General features: G+C 33.6%; 1 pseudogene; it reads left to right on the top strand.

Annotated features, from left to right (window-relative positions):
• The window catches only part of LOC127541430 (R3H domain-containing protein 2-like), a 32632-nt pseudogene extending 14845 nt beyond the window's left edge, over nucleotides 1–17787 (top strand).
• The last annotated feature ends 364 nt before the right edge of the window (nucleotides 17788–18151 follow it).

Raw genomic sequence — 18151 nt, 5'->3', positions numbered from 1 at the left:
CCTCTTAAGAAACTAATATCAAAAAAGTTAAATAAAAGAAGATATATTGAATGTTTGACTCTATGTCAATATCTGTATTTGCACAAATACCTGCAGATTTTATTACAATCAATGGAAGCTGTCTATGTGTGCATTTGAGGGCAGAATATCAAATGTCTGTGCTAGTGGCAACTCCATTAAATATAGCATTAGAAATTGGCCCCCAGAAACATATTCAAGGCTCCAGCTGCCTGTGTACTATTAAAGTCAGGGGGAAAGCACATGGCTGCCACTCCATGCAGCTTTTCTTAAAAATGCAACTCTTCTCCTAGAAGCCAAAAGGGTACAGAAATACAGATACACATTAATTAAAAACTGTCACAACACTGAGTCAAATACACCATTGGAACTTTAACTTTGAAGATAGTTAAAAGTTTGTTTATGTGAATCTCCTGAAAATGAAAAACAAAGAGCAAAGAGAAAAAATGAAGCAGAAATAGATAATAGTGGAACAATAACTAGTGAAAGGAAATGTGACTAGATTAAAAAAAAAAAGATTGATCGCTTAAAAGACTAATAAGTGACAAAGAGATTTCAATGAAGAAAATTGTAGAACAGTGATGACTTTGATGAGTTTTTATCTTACAACTGTGCTTGCATGATAAATTATTAGGAACAAAAAGTGAGTTAGAGTTTAAAGACAAAGTATGCATGTCATTGATCTCCAGACAGAAAAACCACTGGCACATCGCAACTCCAGGAAGAATGGTATCTTTTGAAGGTACCTTCATGACAAAGAGTCTTAAATGTGAATTAATATAGGAGTGAATCACAGATAAAGGAAAACAAAATCTTCATGTATTAAAAAGTTCTAGTTTGTCAAAGGAAGATGGAGAAGCTAGCTAGGGGAAAAAAAAATAATAGAACTCAGTCTCATTGCTACTATTCTGAGTCTCCTTGCCAGAGGCACTGAGAGAAATTCTACCTCCTGGTGGCTGCCCTGAAGATGATAACTGAAAGCTAATTCATCCAGAGTGTTAGAGTGACAGGAAGAATTTAATGGAAATTATCACAATACCTCACATTTATATATAAGTTAACAAAGTATCTTCTTTAAAAGGGTTTTGGGAGGTAGATAATCAAATCATTATTCACCAGTTTACAAATGAGGAAACTGAAAATCAGGGACACAACTCATTCGAGGTCACAAACATGGAAGTCAGAATCTTGATTCAAACCTAAATCTTATTGTTATGATACACTGCTTCTCATAGAAATACATATTAAAAACTCAAGGGAATGAGAAAGGTAATTGAAGTCTAATACTTTTAGAGTTTAAACCTGAAGAAGTTCACATAGGCAGTAAGTGGCAAAGATGGTATTTGAATCCATCAGAACCTCTACATTCAGAACCAGAGCTTCTCCATTTTCCTACTATTTCTCATCTTTATAATACCATAGTAAGTTAGAAAAGTAAATTAGTAAACTTAACTTTACAGGTTTGTTGTGAAGCTTAAATAAGACAACGTAAAGAAAGTGTTTCATAAGCTTTTAGAAAGAGGTGGGAATCATGGTGCATGTCTGTAATCTCTGACTCTGGGAGTAAATTACTTGTGCTCATAAATTCTGAGTTGTAGATTAGAGTCAATAGGAAGTCTTCTGGCAGCAATATTGTGAGTACCAAGAGGGAAAAGATAGTGGGAGGGAGGAATAAAGTTGTAAATGGAGACGTGAATAGGTTCAACTTGAAAATAAAATATATTGAAGCCTCCATGTCAATCAGAAATTTGTTTGGGTTCAAGTAGACATCATATAGCTAGCCTGGATAAGCTAGTTAAACACAATCTCTCTGCTCCCACCTCTTCTCCCATGTCCCCTAAACTTTCAAGTGCTATATAAGCATTAATGTAACCCAAGACAATAGGTCCCTGGAACATGTTTTCTTTCTGGAAGTTAGAAGCTCTCTCTGTTATTCCAAACTCTCAAACTTCCCCTTCTGAAGGCACAAAGCATTTATCTTTAACAGTGTTTGACACATAGTAGGTGATTTTTGTTATTGTTCATTTTAAGTCATGTCCAACTCTTTGTGACCCAATTTTGGTGTTTTTGACAAAGATAGAGTGGTTTGTAATTTTTTCTTCAGCTCATTTTATAGATGAGGAAACGTGGGTGAACTTTCTCAGAGTAACAAACCTAGTAGATGTCTGAGGTCACTTTTGATCTCATCTTCTAAACATTAGGTCAGGTATTGTATGCATTGTATCATCTAGCTGTCCAAGAGGTGATGAATAAATACTTATTGACTAACTAATTAATCTTCAACAAAGAGGACATTCCTAAACAAATAAGTTTGAATCTTTGGACTATATTGATTATGATGATGAGGATTGTAATTATGATTGATAGTAGTTATATAAGTAACAGCACAGCCTATATGAGACCAGCTAAGGGATAGAATTTTGGACCTGGAGTCAGAAAGCCCTGATTTCAAATCTGGTCTCAGGCTGGGTGACCATGTAAAAGATACTTAACTTCAGTTTGCTTTAATCCACATTAAATAACTGGCATGCCACTCTAGTAACTTTTCCAAGAAAACACCATGGACATCATTAACAATAACAACAAAATATGCAGGTAGGAAATTATTCTCTAAGAGAGAAAATATTAAGGATATGAATTTAAGAAAATATGAAAGTTAAAGGCTGCACAATTGAAAGGAACTCAGGAAGAAAGAACATGAGGAAATGAGAAGAAAACTTACTTTTATGGGGAAAAAAATCAAGAGAAAGAGAAGTAAATGGTGAATTTCTGAGAGTTGTAGTAGTGATATCATTTTAAGAAAATCCAAAAATACAGTCATTTAAATTTGGCTTTTTTTTTTTTTTTTGCATGGAGGTTAAATGTATTAGGAAAAAATAGCATTAATTTTCCATATGTTTTCTTTGCTTCTTTAAAAAAATGATTAGGTACTTGAAGTGCTTAACTTACCCAGGAGTATTACTTACAAATGATTGTGCCAATATTTTAATGATACCAATCCTTGTGCCAATATTTTTATACCAGCTGCACTGGACTAATTATCTGGTTCTCTCAAATGTCTATTTTTGAAATAATTATGGCCTTTGAGCACATAATAGACAGTATGCTTAGGATAGAGAAGAGTACAGAACCTTCTGTCTGAGTTGGAGCATAAAAAGTTGGCAGTTCTTAGTCATATCATCATTTAGAATAGTCTGCTGCCATCCCAACTACCTAAATTCTCCTTTTAAATCTTGTGTCTAGATGTCAGTGTCAGGTGCAGATGATCTCAATTTCATTAGAAGCATGTCTCAGCAATGTGCAGATCACCTTTTGCTCCACAATATTAATTAGTGCCATGGAATGATCTCTGTATTAGTAAGTGACATTTCTTAAGAAGAGTTTGTAAAATATGTCTGTCTGAGAGGAAACTAGAGGAAAGGTCACTGTGTATTAAACTCCATTAGATATGCCACTCATTATTTGCTTATTGTAGAATATCACACATAGATAGGCCTCAGAGATCATTTAATCCAACTGTTTTCTGAACAACAATCTCATTTCAAAAAAAAAAAAAATCTATCACAAAGAATCAGCCAGTATCCTCTTAAGAGATCCAGTGATTAAAAATAAAATAAAATAAAATAAAATCACTATCAACAAACATAGCTAAGAATGAAAAAAAAAAAAGGTACATTTAATTGTTAGGATTTCTTTCTTTTTTTTTTTTCTTTATTCCAATTCAAAATCTGCCTCCCTAAAACTGATACCTATTGGCTCTAATTCTGTACTCTGAGACAAAGCAAAACAAAAAAAATTCAGTAACATGACATGCCTTCAGGTCTTATAGTTCCATGCCCCACCCCATTTTGGTCATTCTGCTTTGGACACATTGCAGTTTTCAATTTTTTTCATAAAACTTCACATCCAGAACTGAACAGAATAGTCTAGAGCAAGTCTACTTGAGTTAGAGTACACAACTGGATTCTAATCTCTTTTTTTCTGAAAGAGGGGTTCCAAAGTTATTGATATGTGTATAACAGGAGGTGGAAGGAGGGATTGGAATTTTCAGTAGATCTAGGTTTGGGCTCCACTTTTTATCATTTACTTGTCCTTTGATCTTAGAAAGTCAAATCATCTCTCCAGATTCCATTTTTTTTTAACTATAAAATAAAAGTTGTGGTTCAATTATTTCTATGCTTCTTTTCAATTCTAATTAAATATACACATTCAAAAAAAGTAACAGCTCCAAAGCATGACTACTAACAGAATACTTAATGTCAATAGATTCGAGTGCTTCTCCATACCTGAAGAGTTTATTGCTAACTTGGAGAGAAAGCTGAATCATTACATAGTTGGCAACAATGAAGCAGAAACAGTGTGATAGCTTCATTGTTTTATGCCTGTTAAACCTGGGCAGTGTACCTGAGTTTTATCAATCAATTAAATTTCTTTCATTTGAATTGTCTTTAAAAAATTCTAAGGATCAACTGGCAACATAAGATATTTCACTTTATTCAAAGTGAAACATTCAAACTATATTGTAGAGAGTGCAACTCTGATGGGCTAGCCAAGTCATGATTGAAGGCCAAACATTTGTCTAAAAGAATATTTTACAAGAACATACAAAAGACAGTTGTTCATATGGGCATTAAAAGAAACAATACAAAAATACTCAAAAGGTTGCTCTGCAAAACTTTGGAATGAATTGTTAGTTATGGAAGACACTGACACAGGACCTTCCAGAATGGCATGCCCACGTCAAATAAGCTTGTGTACTCTATGAGCAATGCAGAACTGCAAATACTTCAACAGAAATTTGAAATGTGCAAATTTGGAGACATTTCCCCTTCAAATGTTCATATGGACTATTTTTGTCTGACTTATAATAGAGGCTTCTAAGCTTGAACTGGTATGATTAGAAACAGTTAAAGTATGTTCAAGTATGTACTGTACTTTAATATAGTAATATTGGTACTTTTTAAGTAGAGTACTTGGTACTTAACCCCAAAAGAGTAATTTTGGTTCTCTTCCAGAATGATGGACAACAAACAATATTGTATCTTTAATGAAACTCTGCCCTCTTTGTAATTTAAGCAAAAATCAGCTTATTGGATATGTTTGAGTAAAAAGACAACAGATTTTCTTTCCTTCTCCAGTACTTGGCACTTAGTACTTGGTCCTTAGTACACTCACACATTGCTGACTGAAAGATATTTCTTTTAGAAAGCTAAGAGCCTTATACATTATTTGTCTCACATTCTGAAAACTCATTGGTCAGTGATACGTATTATCTTGCATTACCTTGAACCTTGCAATATTCTGTGGAAGCCTAAATTTTTCAGTATTTCTCTCATTATTACTTTCATACCCAAAAATTAATACATTTCTAAAAATATCATCTAATTGAATATATTAGGGGAAAAAACCACCATTGAATTTCAATAGTAGAAATCTTATTGATGTGTATTTTACTTAAGTAATATAGATATGAATGAATAATTTCATGATTTAGACAATTCTGCTCATTTAGCTTTAGAATTCACTGTTCAAATAATGATGAATGTTGGAGGGGATGCAGGAAAACTGGGACACTAATGCATTGTTGGTGGAGTTGTGAACGAATCCAACCATTCTGGAGAGTAATCTGGAATTATGCCCAAAAAATTATCAAATTGTGCATACCCTTTGATCCAGCAGTGTTTCTATTGGGCTTATATCCCAAAGAAATACTAAAGAAGGGAAAGGGACCTGTATGTGCCAAAATGTTTGTAGCAGCCCTGTTTGTAGTGGCTAGAAACTGGAAAATGAATGGATGCCCATCAATTAGAGAATGGCTGGGTAAATTGTGGTATATGAATGTTATGGAATATTATTGTTCTGTAAGAAATGACCAACAGGATGAATACAGAGAGGACTGGCGAGACTTACATGAACTGATGCTAAGTGAAATGAGCAGAACCAGGAGATCATTATACACTTCGACAACGATATTGTATGAGGACATATTTTGATGGAAGTGGATTTCTTTGACAAAGAGACCTGAGTTTCAATTGATAAATGACGGACAAAAGCAGCTACACCCAAAGAAAGAACACTGGGAAACGAATGTGAACTATCTGCATTTTTGTTTTTCTTCCCGGGTTATTTATACCTTCTGAATCCAATTCTCCCTAAGCAACAAGAGAACTGTTCGGTTCTGCAAACATATATTGTATCTAGGATATACTGCAACATATCCAACATATAAAGGACTGCTTGCCATCTAGGGGAGGGGGTGGAGGGAGGGAGGGGAAAAAAAAATCGGAACAGAAACGAGTGTCAATATAAAGTAATTATTAAATAAAAAATTAAAAAAAATAAAATAAAATAAAATAAAAAAAAAATAAAAATAAAATTAAAAAAAAAAGAATTCACTGTTCAAAAATCCCACTTTCTGCCTGTAGTAGTTAGATTACAATATCTGGAGAATGTACCTGAAAGAGTAATCATGCAATGGTCAAATTATAGACTTGTAAATTTTAGAGAGAGTAATAAAAATATTTTGCTTTATAAAAAAATCAGTTTATTAACCATATGATGGAAGATAAATGGGCAAAAAAAAAATGGCACTATAAACTACAAATGAGGGAACTGATAGTTAAATGAAAAGTGATCTTTTAGGCAAAATATTTTGAATGCATCCTTTCCACAAATACTGAAATTATGAAATATATTTTGTATTTGAGTGATATGGTTTCTGATATGGTGTTTGACATCCAATCATGTGATTCAAGGACCAAAATGATGTGAGTGACAGACACCAAATGATGATAGACATCAAAAGTTTAGGTTTGGTCATTTAAACAATTCACAATGGCCATTCTATTTGGCAAAAGATAGATTTATTTAGGGGAAGGGGTTACAAATTAAAAAAGAAGGAATACAATAAAAATCAGGAATGGTAAATATGAAATAGAATGGAAGAGGATATGAAAAACAAGTTTCTCAGTAGAAAGAGAGCACCCCATGAGGTTGGGGTATGCTCTTAGCTAGCAGGCAAAATCCAGAAAAGGATTTAGCACCCTAAAAGAGTTAGAGGAGAAGAAATGGGATTGTGAAGCATAGTAAAGTTAGGAGAAATACCATATAACTTGGAGTAAAGAGAAAGAAAAAAGACACCATGAGGCAGAGTTCTGTGGTGGACTGACCTAAAGGAACACAACAGCTTTGAAAGGAACCACAAGTAGATTTTATAGATAAAATTTTATCTCAGGGACATGACCTGAATTTCTGACAGGACATGGCAAGATGAGACTGCTCCAGACCTCTACAGAGAGAGGATCTCAGGAATTTTGACATAATTTGTTTTTTCAGAATGGAAGACCGCATTAGAGGGTGGGACCATAGAGCTAAACTTATCTCTATCAGTGCCTCCTGACTCAGGGATAAATTCCCCTGCTGACCATATGTAACACTGAAGACCTCAATAGAGGAATCATGTATTGAATCCTTATTCTTTGTCAACAGACTTAACTGATTTTTGAGTAAACATGATTGATCAAGTTTCTCCAAGAGCACTCATTTTAAGCAAAGAGTTCAGAATAGTCATGTTCACTCCATTTTTCTGCAAGGCTCACTTCAGGTTTTCCAAATTTCTTTCCCACTCTGTTGTAGTTTTCTTTCTTCAATGTTGTCCAACAGTCTTCTCATTCTGGAAGTTTACTTTACCTGTAAAGGTCTTTTAATTATTTAATTTCTTCTTGAACTTTCGTTTTAAGGAAAGGGTCCAGAATATCTTTTGAAATTAATGAAAAGCCTGAGAGACTTTCTGGGTAATAAGTAATCAATTTATTAATTGAACTAGCAAGTAATCAATAAAGTGATGATCAATGATCTCTCTCAGAGGTTAATGCTTAAATGACTTTGGAAAAACGGGTGCCTCTCAAAGGCAGACATCAGCCAAAGTGAAGAAAGATAATGAGGGTCTAAAACAAGAACCATCTGACCCTGAACTAGTGACCTGATTTTCATTTTTTTTATTAAATATTATCCAGTTATTCAAACCAGATTAAATGTTATTTTCTTTCTTTCTTATTTTTTCCTCAGAGTGAATTTTCTTTTTCTTTTTCTTTTTTTTTAAATTTTATTTTATAGTAACTTTTTATTGACAGAACCCATGCCAGGATAATTTTTTTTTTTTTACAACATTATCCCTTGCACTTGCTTCTGTTCCGATTTTTCCCCTCCCTCCTTCCACCCTCTCCCCTAGATGGCAAGCAGTCCTATATATGTTAAATATGTTGCAGCATATCCTAGATACAATATATGTTTGCAGAACCGAACAGTTTTCTTGTTGCACAGGGAGAATTGGATTCAGAAGGTAAAAATAACCCGGGAAGAAAAACAAAAATGGAAATAGCTTACATTCATTTCCCAGTGTTCTTTCTTTGGGTGTAGCTGCTTCTGTCCATCCTTGATCAACTGAAACTGAGTTAGGTCTCTTTGTCAAAGAAATCCACTTCCATCAGAATACATCCTCATACAATATCGTTGTTGAAATGTATAATGATCTCCTGGTTCTGCTCATTTCATCAGTTCATGTAAGTCTCTCCAAGCTTCTCTGTATTCATCCTGTTGGTCATTTCTTACAGAACAATAATATTCCATAACATTCATATGTTTTACCCAGCCATTCTCGACACACCTTTATTTACCCAGCCATTCTCCAATTGATGGGCATCCATTCAATTTCCAGTTTCTAGACATTACAAACAGGACTGCCACAAACATTTTGGCACATACAGGTCCCTTTCCCATCTTTAGTATTTCTTTGGGATATAAGCCCAGAAGTAACACTGCTGGATCAAAGGGTATGCACAGTTTGATAACTTTTTGAGCATAATTCCAGATTGCTCTCCAGAATGGTTGGATTCGTTCGCAACTCCACCAACAATACATCAGTGTCCCAGTTTTCCCATTTCCCCTCCAATATTCATCATTATTTTTTCCTGTCATCTTAGCCAATCTGACAGGTGTGTCGTGGTATCTCAGAGTTGTCTTAATTTGCATTTCTCTGATCAATAGTGATTTGGAACACTCTTTCATATGAGTGGTAATAGTTTCAATTTCATCATCTGAAAATTGTCTGTTCATATCCTTTGACCATTGATCAATTGGAGAATGACTTCTCAGAGTGAATTTTCAAGGGGAATTGAACTATTTTACTTTAGGGAAAAGGACTTATAGTACATTCATATTGAAAGCTCAAAGCTAATATTACTTTTTCTATCATTTTCTCCTTAAACAGTAAGATAAAACTGAGTGTTCAAACTGAAAAAAGAAAGGTTTGTAAACCAAAAACAGTTCCACAAGGCTACATTAATTAGTAGAGACTACAAAATAAATCTTATTTCTTTGAATTGGTATGGCTTAAAAGGCATTTCCTCTGGTCTGACACCAATTGCTTTCAGAAGAAACATTTCTTTGGGGAATTTAAAATTGGAAGGAATTTATATGTGAATTTAAAAGAGAAATTAACATTTTTCTTACACAGTCTATAATAGTGAAGAAACTCAAAAAGAAGGAAATAAATTATAATCAGCAAGGCTTCTGTCTCTTTTAAGAAAGTCACCTAGGTTTTGACTGAATCATTGATGTAGTATGGTATTAAGAACTTGTAGTCTGCTTTTCTGAAAAGATAATCAGTTCTCGTAAATTTATATATATATATATATATATATATATATGGATATACCAAAGAAACATAATAATGAAACATAAAAGTGAAGCGTCATATTATTCTAATATGTAGATTTCATTGTTCTGTATTGGACCTATTTAAATTTAAGCAGTCTACATTTTCTTAGCCAGGGAAAGATTGGAAACTCAGTTCCATTCTTTTTTCATATAATGTTCTGTTTTTACTTTAGAAAAGTATCCTGTCTAGGGTTTATTTTTCCTTTGTATGAAATATTATATATGTCTTATGCAAAAGTAGATTAAAGTTAGAATGCTTTAAAGAGTTGATTATAGATAATGCTGTTATTCAGACCAAACAAGTAAAAAACAATTTTTTTTTTAATTAACTTGAAGCAACAGAGCAGAAAAGAAACTCAAAAAGTCCAGTAGTCTTTGGAATCCACTACCTGCAATAAAGATAAAAACAGCCATAATTGAGCACTTTTTAGGGTTAAAAAGGAATCTACACTTTTTTTTTTTTGCTATGTATCAGATAGCAACTTCTTTTGTAGAAAAAAAAATGAAATAGTAGATTAGATGGCTTTTTAGAACTCAGAATTATTAAACCCCAAGTCAAGGCTCTGATCCATATTTTTTCCTTGTGAAGTAAATAGTATGCAAGAGAAATGAATGTTTGTCAGTAACTAAAGTAGTGCATAAAAAAATTCAAAACTTTCACAACTTCTACCAAAGCCTAGTGTCAATATTCCAGAAAATATAAGTGACATTTCATATTTTAATTTTTAGAAGAGTTTGATTCTATATCACAAAATCTTATTTTTCCTTCAACACTTCTTGATTATGACTCATATGATAGATACCTACAAAAGAGTCAGTGGAATTGGACCTATTTGACAAATTCTGCCAAGGAGACAATAGCCCAGTGGACTAGATTTTTTTTTCTGAAATACATTGTTTAGAGAAAAAAGTATTTCCTCTCTTTCTCTCTCTCTCTCTTACACACATACACACACACACAAACACACTGTATATATATTAGCCAATAATACAGTTCAGACACATTTAATATGGCCCCCCAAGTGCAAGCTAAATCAAACTAAAATTTAAAAGGAAATAGTTAATAAAATAAATACAATAAAATACAGATAATTGTTTTTTGAGGAATAAATCATTAAATGGTCAGTAGGGATACTTTATATGAATTAGTGCCCTCAGTTTTTATTTTAGTTTGACATCACTGATAGACCATTAAGAAAATCATAATCCTTAGTGATGTTAGTCAATTAAACACCATTCTGAAGTTGAAGGCAAGGAAAAATCCCTGATTTTCATAGTTTCTGAAATCATAATTTAGAAATCATATAATCCATTGAACTTATTGTACTGATGAGGAAAAAGAGGCCAAGATACATACATATGTGTGTGTGTGTGTGTGTGTGTGTGTGTGTGTGTGTGTGTGTGAAAGCTATTGTCTTTCATGTAAAATTTATGTTTAAATAGGAGTGTAGTTTGTTTGGCAAGATGAATACATTGATCTAACATGCTTGAGACAGCTTACACAAAAATTTGGAAGGAGAAAAAATAAGTTATTTATTATATGCAGGCCAAACTATTCCAAAAGTTGTTAATTCAACAAGCATTTGTTAAGCATTTATTAAGTTTTAGACTTCAACGTAAGTGCTGGAAATGCAAGAACAATAAATATTAGCAATATAAAAACAAAGACAGTTTCTTTTCTCAAGGACCTTACAGTCTAGTAGGGAAAGACAAGATAACATTAAAATCAAGCTGAGACGTGAAGATTGGAGAAGAACTAAGGAGAAAAAAGTCCACAGAGTTAGTAGAGCTGTGCCTGAAGAAGACTCAAAGAAAGAAAACAAGAAAAAAAATGGCTATTTTTGAATTATATTAATAACAAAATTAAGACTGAGTTTTTTTTTTCTTCCTCCCTTCCTCCCTCCCTTCCTTCCTCCCTTCTTCTCTCCCTTCCTCCCTCTCTTCCTTTCTCTCTTCCTCTCTTCTTCCCTCCTTCCCTCCCTCCCTCCTTCTCTCTTTCCCTCCTTCCTTCCCTCCCTCCTTTCTTTTTCTTTTTTCTTTCTTTCTTTCTTTCTTTCTTTCTTTCTTTCTTTCTTTCTTTCTTTCTTTCTTTCTTTCTTTCTTTCTTTCTTTCTTTCTTTCTTTCTTTCTTTCTTTCTTTCCTTTTCTTTCCTCCCTCTCTCCTTCCTTCCCATCTATTTCTTTATTCAAGTAACAGCCCTTGTATATCAGTTTCTGAAGGAAAGAGGTAATAATGATGAGATTGACCAAATCCTTCAGGAACATTCTTTCCAATTTTGTCCAAAGCTCCACCTGATTAAGAGAGATCATATTTGATTAAAGTGTAAATGGAATCTATTTGCAGATTAATTCTAGTCCTAAAGCCTTAGACTCAAGTAAAGATAGATTTATTTATTCAGATAACTGGAGGTCTCAGAGTCTCATGATCAAGCCAATTTCTTAGCTAGGGAACCTGAAGGCTCTGTTTGCCTTTCATTTGCCCCCTTATTCATTGATTTAATTTTTTTTTTTTTGGTTATTTGGTAATTTTTCCCCCATTCAAATTTCCTCACAGAGCTGCCAAAGTGATTTTGACAGGTGGAACTCTGAAACCATTCTGATTTTGGAGTTAAAGCTTCCCTTGAAGGGAAGAAATTCTCCTGGAAGAGACTTGCCTCAGGGAATCAAGATAAAGTGGTTTATTCTTTTATCTTGGTGGGGCTAGTTGAGTCCAGTACCACTGGCTACTTAGCTCAAATTTAAGTAATCTCATTTAACTGGATATCTATATTTCTATGGACCCTTATTGAGCTGAAGATTGGCTCCCGACCACTCCCAGTAAATTATCTTATTCTGCTGGAAATCTAGGCCTAGGGGCAGTAATTTCATTCAATTGGAACTTCAGTCTCAAATATCTTTTAAAAGAGCAATTTGGGGGCTCATTTCTTTGCAGAGGTGTAAAGCAGGAACATGTCAGGCCAAGAGACCTGTCCTTGGCATAGGTACCTGTGAGGACCTCCTGCCCACTGAGGAGACATCCTTTTTTCTCAGAGTTAACCCCTCTTTATCTCTCTGCCAGGATTTCTCTGCTAGACCTTTACTTCTCTGTCAAGACCTTGCCACTGAGGAAGTCAACCTCCTAGCAAAAGCTGACTTTTCAGTGCCAATAATTTTTTTTTTTTTTTTGCCATTCTAACTTTTTGGGTTCATAAATTATTTTATGAAGGACCTGCACCAACCAGAAGGGGTTCTCATAACTCTCTTCCCTGCACCAAACATCATCATTTGGTTCCCTGACCAGGAATCAAGGGAATCCAAACCTCAATTTCACTAAGGCACAGATCTGAAATTGTCACTCCCCTGCTCAGGAACCTTAAGGAGCTCCATGTTATTTTTAGGATCAGACATAAACTCCACTGCCTAGCATTTATAGCCTTTCTCAGTTGTGCCCCAACTTACTTTTTCAGCTTTATTACACATCACTCTCTTTCACACAGTGATCCAACCAAATTTTGTTCCTAGAATTGCCTACATATTTGTCTTTGCTCTCATTGTCCCCCATACTTGAAATGTACTTTCTTTAACTTTGCCTATCCAAATCACTAGCTTCTGGTCAAGATGGATTTAAGTATCATCTCAATAGAAAAGCTATTGTCTTACCTCCCCAAAGTGATATTATGAACCTATCTTATACTCCCTTAAGTGGACCATTCCAACAGACCTCACTATTTCCTTGGGATTCTATCTGGTCTTGTTCTTTTTTGATTCTATAGAATAACTGCAGCCTAGGATCCCTAGCTTGGTCCTTGTCAACTACTTCTTAAAGCCTGAGCACAAGTTCCTGCAGACCACAGGGGAATAGAATTTGCATAACATGGACTTAAGAGACTTGTCTGCATCTTCCTATTCTTTTGTCTTCCATGGATAAATTGTAAACCCCTTGAGTTCAAGAGGAATTTTAATTCTACATTTGGATTCTCAGCCTTTATAACATATAAGAATGTACTGTGTTAATATCTATTAATAGGTCAGAAAAAGAAAAAAGAATGGGTGTCTATATGCTTTTTTCTTTTTGTCAAATATTTTAAAGATATCTTTCCTTGGCTCCTTATTACATGTAATTTATATTGTTTCATGATCTGAAAAACATGTATTTAATATTTCTGTTGTTTTTGAATTTGAGTTGTCATGTATTATTCTTTTTATTCCTATTCAGTATTCTTCAGAGGTTTACCATATATAACCTTTCTAAAATTCTATTCACCTCTTTAACTCCTTTCTTGTTTATTTTTTGTTTAGTTTTATCTAGGTCTGAGAAAGGGAGGTTAAGATCTCCCACTAGCATAGTTTTGCTGTGTATTTCTTCCTATACTCTGACTTTAACTTTTCCTCTAAGAATCTGAATGTCAAACCTTTTTGTGCATATATATTTAGTATTGATGACTTCATTGTCTAGGATACCTTTTGCTAACTGTGTATATTATTTCCTCTTTGAGCCAAATCCAATGAGAATAAGGTTAAAATGATACTCACCCCCTCCCTTCTTTTTTTATACTGTAGTAGGTCTTTTGTGCCTCTTCATGTGATGTAATTTACCTTATTTTTCCTCCCCTTTTCTCTTTTCCCAGTACAATTCTTTTTTCATTCTTAAATTTTTTATATCATCATATCAAAATCAATTCAAACCCACTCTTTCTCTTTCTGTCTATGCATAACCCTTTTAATCTTTTAACTGTGCTAAAAAAGAAAAAGATACAATTCTCGAGTTTCATGCTTCATCTTTCCATGTTATTTCCATTATATTGGAATATTATATCTCAAGTCTAACCTTATTGAATAGCATTTGTTTTTTCTTTTTCTTGAGTCTTGTATCTAAAAATCAAATTTTCTGTTCAGCTCTGGTCTTTTCATCAGGAAAAACTGAAAGTCCCTTATTTCATTGAATATTCATCTTTTTCCCTGAAAAAATTCACCATTTTCTACATGAAATCTTTCCCAATTTCTCCAAATGCTACTGCTCTGGTTCTCCAATTAATTTACATTTGCCTACTTCATGTCATCTGTCACTCACTGGAGCAATGCAGCTTTAATTCAAGGCTTCATCTCAACTTTTTTTGAATTCTATTTTAAAGTAAAATTAATTACATTGGTACTAAATCTAAAATCTCATTTCAAAAATGAGACTGTGTATATGTGTATTTGTTTTAGAATAAATATAAGTCATTATTCCTGGGAAAGGAAAAGGAAAATTGTCATATAATTGAATGATACTAACTAATGGTCTTTGAATATCTTATGTAAATGTGTATATGTGGGTATTGTAATAGCTTCTTAAAATACTTTATTTATTCTATAATTCTTTGGCAAAACTCTCATTTTGTATTTAATATTGTCTTTTAATTATTTTGAGGATCATATTGATGCTTATTGGGAAAATGCTGACAAATTTTAAATGGAGACAAAAAATTTCAATAACTTTAAATGGCTTTAAAATAGCAAATAAAAGTGTTTAAACAATGATGTACTGACACACAGAATGCATTTAAATAAATTTAACTTTGGAGCTGGACTGTGTGTGATTTCATAGGTTAATATCAAGGTTTATAGATCAAAAGCATGAAGGGACCATTTATATTTATTTATTTATATTATGTTATATGCATTTTTATTTGCTATAGTGAAAAACTAGCTAGTTAATGTCTTGAACCTAAACTGTCAAAGAAATATGCCTTCAAAGACCTCCTTGGACACTTATTGTAGGCTATGATCTAATGCAAATCAATATCTCTGAGTCTCAGTTTCTCAAGCTTTAAAATAATAGAGAAATAATAGCCCTTTCTACAAGTGGTTTTGAATCCTTTTTTATCTACATAGTACTAGCACCCCGCACTATTTTTGACATATAGTGTTTAAATAAAATGTTCTCATTAGTTGCTTGAACACTGTTCTTAGAATCACATGAGATAATTTCAAAGTGCTTTTCATACTTTAATCTGTCAATTCCAACTCAGGTTTAGAATACTGTAAATGTAGAAAAGGTTCAAGAGACATAATTTCTGTGAAATTAATCATTGTATTATTAATGTAGTATATTATTAATTAAAGTGGTCAGTGATACTTTTGAATGTCAAAGATCTCTCATACAATCTAATGTTTATATGCCTTTGAATAAGTGGGTGTTCCTGAGGAAGGCAATCTACTATGGCTAACAAGTAATGAGAGAGAATGAATATTATAAAGAGAAGTGGACCTATTCTAATTAGAGGTTGGAGTTTTTGATCATATTATTTATTTCCAAATCACTTCTAACCTATGACAATCTAATTAAAGAATTTATCCCCACCCAAACCAGAATAGAACACAATGGACTTCCCTAAGTGATAGGGTCTGAACAAGATTTAGGAAAAAAAAAATCAGTCAAATCTGATTATTAGTGAAGTCCTTCAGACACTGATTTGGCCCAGTGGAAAATAAGGTTTCAGATAAAGATGAATCTAATTTCTCTCTAATATTAGCAATGAGTTATTTAATAATAATTTTTCTTGACACCAATGTCCCATAGAGAGAACCAGTATCTACTATTTATGGTAATATATAGTTCAAGATAAAAGTTCAAGTAGTATGTAATAAGGGTGTGTTCCTAATTATGGATGTGTGGTCAGGGAGAGGCTGCAAAGATATGAGAGATTTTATTCAGTCCTTGATTTCTAGTTTTAAAGCAAAATAAAACAAAACAAAATTTTTCATACAGATAAGGCTGTTGAATTCTCAGTTACAACCTTAGATGGTAACTCATGCTTCTTATGAGAGAACTGGCATAAATGAGAAATTGGCATAGTGAATAACATAAAAGTCAGCACAAAATAGGCTGTGTATAAAAAAGAAGCTAACTTTATTGAAAGGACACACTGACAAGATGAATGGGGTGATCAAAATGAATGTTCCAGAGCTATCCTCTAAAATTCTCAGTGAAGTCAAGTACCCATGTTTAGCATGGGTAAAATGAAATAGGTTTCTTTAGGATTTTTATATGTCAAACAACATCAGATTTGGGGTCAAAAGAAGCAAGGAATCTACTTAGGGACTGGAGATAGTGGTGAGAAAATTAGTGGCTAATTTATATTTAAATCATTATTTCTGGTCTTACTATGACAGGGTCACTTGGTTTCTCTTTCAGGGCTTTTTGCATTTTCCTGGACCTCTTCATTTGGTAGATTTGGAAGGCTACTATATACCTTGCAATTCTGTTAGAAAAAAAATCATCATCATAGTCATCATCTTCATCCTCCTCCTCCTCCTCATCCTCTTTAAACCAATTTATAAGACTATAAGATGCAAATCAAGTGCACTTATCTTCATTAGGAGAGGTTTTTCCATTGGAATTTCACAAGAAAATTTTAATATTTGATCAAATGCACACATACACAAATATTCTTGTATATATTCATATGTAAATATTTTTAGGGTATGGATTTTGTCCTTTTCATAAAGGATTGATGGTTTGCCCCATATTATCATTATGGTTGTTATTATTTCATTCACTTACTCTTTTATATTCTCATTGAGACATTCCTGAGCCTTACTAAAAATAAGGGATGAACAAGTGAAAATTAGTGTAAAATAAATGAAGAATAAATGAAAAATATAGGTATTTTCATTTGTAATATCTAAATAAAAGATGGGAAGAATTCAAGTATTTTTGGTTTCTCCCTTCACATTGCATTGACTAAGAAACCATCATGTTTCTTCTTTGTGTTTCATAGGAATGAAACATACTCTTTTCTTAGTGAAATGTATGTGTATCCTCATCATACTTTATGAGTATACTTTTTAAAATTAGCGCATATAATTTAAAAGAACTTCACTGTTTTTCTTCTGAATTTTCTTTCTAAAAACCACTTCAGACTTGATCTAGGAGTAGAGAAGCAGCTTACCAGGATTGTAGGAAAAATTTGTCTCATTGGGATGGGAGCAGAGGAAGGTGCAAGAACAGCAGCAGTAGCAGCAATATTCAGCCTTACACCTGGAGGACTGCAGCAAAGATCTAAGCCCAACAGCCTCCTAGGCAAGTGAACATTTTGTGCAGCACAATAAGTTCCCACCCCCATACACTATCCCCAGCACAAATTACCATCCAGGTCTTGAACCCATTGTGGGAAAATAGTGAAGCCCATGGTAGGGCTGTCCAATTAGCAAAAACCCTCTCCTGGGTTTTGCCAGCAGAGAGATTCTGTTTTCTCTAGCAATGCAGCAACACTGTGTTCCAACCTAGGGCAAACGAGTAACAAAATCACTCCTTTACAGTCAGCAATCTGAAAGATTCTGTTACAGTAGAAATCCAACAGAAAAATTCTACCCCTGGGACACTAGCAGTTAACCAGACACCAGGGAAGGCCTACAGGAAGGCCCCATCTCCCCATTATAAACAAGAGAGGTC

Source organism: Antechinus flavipes, chromosome 6 (assembly GCF_016432865.1).
Source record: "Antechinus flavipes isolate AdamAnt ecotype Samford, QLD, Australia chromosome 6, AdamAnt_v2, whole genome shotgun sequence".
Classification (NCBI taxonomy): Eukaryota; Metazoa; Chordata; class Mammalia; order Dasyuromorphia; family Dasyuridae; genus Antechinus; species Antechinus flavipes.
Note: the sequence above shows the minus strand (reverse complement) of the source record. Positions and strands in the feature narration are given on the sequence as shown.